At 40.8% G+C, this 3,004-nt stretch overlaps 1 protein-coding gene and 1 long non-coding RNA gene across 2 annotated transcripts in view; one reads left to right on the top strand and one right to left on the bottom strand.

Annotated features, from left to right (window-relative positions):
- Window positions 1-3,004, bottom strand: part of LOC115281187 (zinc finger protein 345-like) — a 486,358-nt gene that overhangs the window by 29,211 nt on the left and 454,143 nt on the right.
- LOC115281213 overlaps window positions 1-3,004 on the top strand; it is a 17,157-nt gene extending 14,153 nt beyond the window's left edge. The window contains exons 2-3 of the long non-coding RNA XR_003904158.1: window positions 2,314-2,440; window positions 2,924-3,004. This is a non-coding gene — a long non-coding RNA (uncharacterized LOC115281213). The remainder of the gene's footprint in view (window positions 1-2,313; window positions 2,441-2,923) is intronic.

The following is a 3,004-nucleotide window of genomic DNA, read 5'->3' as shown; positions in this document are numbered from 1 at the left end:
CAGTCACTGCCTGGAGCCTGCCTGGGGTTCTCTCCCTCTCTGCCTCTCCCCCTATCACACACCATGCCTACCCATGCTCTCTCTCACAATATAAACCTCTAAAATAAGAATGGAAGCACCCGCCTTTACTGGATGCTTATCAAAATTATACAACTATATGTCAGCCTTCTGTGCTAATGATGAAAATTTTTCTGATAGTGCCCATCATTTTAGACTCAGAAATAATAACTTTTATTTATATCATGAGTTTGTGTTCATAGTGTGACTAAAAGACCTAAGCATCATCTCATCTACAACTAGGTTTAGGAGTTTCATGTCATTGAAAATTTTTTTTTTTTTTTGAGAGAGAGAGAATCCCATACTGTCAGCACAGAGCCTGAGGTGGGAATGGAACTCCTAAACTATGAAATCATGACCTGAGCTGGAATCAAGAGGTGGACACTTAAGCAACTAAGCCACCCAGGTGTCCCTCATGGAAAATGTTTTAGTCACCATTACACTTTGTTACCTTGTCACATTTACTGTCTATACCACTTCTTTCTATATTTATGGATATGGGTATGGAATGTATAAAGGTAGACCAATTTTGTGTGCGTACCTATTTCTTTCCATTGTTCTTCTAAGCTTTGACACCTGTTATGAACATTGCTTTGGAGGGTCCCCTCTATATATTGACGTGTGTCATTTTAGGTCAGCTCTAGGTGAGATGACCTGTGTTAAACCTAATCCCTACCAAATACTGGATGATTGACAAAATATCGACTAAAAATAGAAGAATAATTTGACTATTCTCATAGCTTATTATTACTTGTTTTCCCTTAATTTATGAGAAGCTGTTAGATGCTCTCCACTAACCAGCAAATGCTTGGAAATGCCTGTTTCCTTTGTTCTTACTCTAACAGAACCTATAATTGGAATAAAACCCATTCAGTTCCAAATCCTCCAAGATTCCTGCCTTTGGGTTCTTCCAGTCTGTTATTGAAATATGTATCTGTTGGTCCGTAGACTAACGCCATGTTAGAAATGCAGACGCCTACCCCATCCCAGAACTCCTGAACAGAATCTGCATTTTAACAAGATCTCCAATGTGGTGTTGTGATTCTAATTCACATTAGAATATGCTAAATACATTTGTAACTCACCAAAACGTTCCATTTAAGAAATATATACCACATGCGCTGTACGATGTAAATATAGTATTAAAAATGTATATTTAAGTTGAAGCCTTCGATTTACAAATCCTCTTGAATAAATGCAGTATTTATAAAGGTTCTTACCTCAAAAGTAAAGACTATATTGAGGATAAGACTGTGTTACAAATAATTGTATTTCATAAAGCAGGAAACTCACCTAAGCCAGAACTAATACTACTGAACTAACACAAGGTCAGTCCTTGGTGCGTCACAAAAAAACTATACCAGGTCAGGATATGAGACAAAAAAATGACTTACAAGAAATAAAGAGATCACAGGGAGTAACTTCCAAAGCAGTCTCACAGAAGAAGGGGGAAGGGTGCCCTTTCATTTAGGGGGCAGGTGGATATTTAGAAGGGGGAGGCCATTGTCTCATGTAGATTGAGTGTAAGGTTGCCCAGGAGCCTTAAGAAAACAGGTGTATACATATTCTGTACATTTCATAGGAAATGAGATTTGTGCTCCCTCTTGGGTGGAGGTTTTAGTATTATAATGAGGTAAAAGGGAGCTCCTGGGTGGCTCAGTCCCTTGAGCTTCAACCTCTTGATTTGGGCCCAGGGCACAATCCCAAAGTCCTGAGATCAGGCCCCAAACTGGACTCTACTCTAAGCATGGACCCTGGTTGGAATTCTTCCTCTCTCTTCCTCTTTCTCTTTCTCCTTAGTTCTCTTTCTCTTTCTCTCTCTCCCCCACTCACTTATGCTCTAAGAAATGAAATATTAAGAAAAAAAAATATATATATGATGAGGTGAAGGTAACTGTACCTCACTCCATGGTTTACTCTATTATCCATTTGCTTAGGAGGGAGTCAGGGGTTAATCCAGTACTTGGTAGGGATCAGGTTTAACACAGGTCATCTCATCCTCGGGGCAGTCATTCCCTTTTGTTGGATGATTTGTTTCCACTACAGGAGACTGTGCCCATGGGGTGCTTTGCCTGAAGTAAAAGATAAGGTGGAAAGAAGAGGTTAAAATGTGTGACTAAGGTTGGGGGGTATAAGCACATAAGCTGTGAAGGTCCAATCTTGGGGTCCAGCTGGTGACATTAACTCCCTCTTTCATTTTACACACCATTATGAATGCTGCCTATGGCCACTTGGTAACTGTGGTATTTGTTGCAGGGACTGCTGACCTTCGGGGATGTGGCCATAGAATTCTGTGAGGAGGAGTGGGGATGCCTGAACCGCAGCCAGCGGGAACTGTACAGGGATGTGATGTTAGAGAACTACGGACACCTCCTCTTCTTGGGTGAGATGACGCCTCCAGACTTCCCAGACCACACTCGGGTTTTGTTTCTTCCTTTGAAGACCGTCTCTCAGCATCTTCCACTTTGCATGCCTGGAATTGACATCCCTGCAGTCAGGGAAGAAGTAGGGATTTGTACATAGAAAAATCTTCCTGGTGTTTCCTTTTCAACTTTAGCTTCCCTTTCCTTAGAGTAACATCATTTCTGTAGATTAATGGCAATTCTAAATGTTGAGTGGTATAAAATGGTATTTCTGACATCTTAAATACCAATTTCTCCCATTTTTGTCATGGTAATATTCAGAAGTGGAGGTCCAGATCTGAACATGGAAAATTCCTCCTGAGTGTTCTAAAGGGGTTGTTGGACCACAGCATTTGGGAAATAGTTTCTAGGATGCTCCTATGTCCTCTTCTCTACTAAGCACAATAGTGGATCAGAAGTCAGGATCCCCAACAACACTCATACTTTTTTCTTCTAATAAACAGGTCTTATTGTGTCAAAGCCAGACCTGGTCATCTTTCTGGAACAAAAGAAGGACGTCTGGGATGTGAGGAGAAAGGAGACAG

Source organism: Suricata suricatta, chromosome 16 (assembly GCF_006229205.1).
Source record: "Suricata suricatta isolate VVHF042 chromosome 16, meerkat_22Aug2017_6uvM2_HiC, whole genome shotgun sequence".
In the NCBI taxonomy this organism is placed as follows: domain Eukaryota; kingdom Metazoa; phylum Chordata; class Mammalia; order Carnivora; family Herpestidae; genus Suricata; species Suricata suricatta.
Note: the sequence above shows the minus strand (reverse complement) of the source record. Positions and strands in the feature narration are given on the sequence as shown.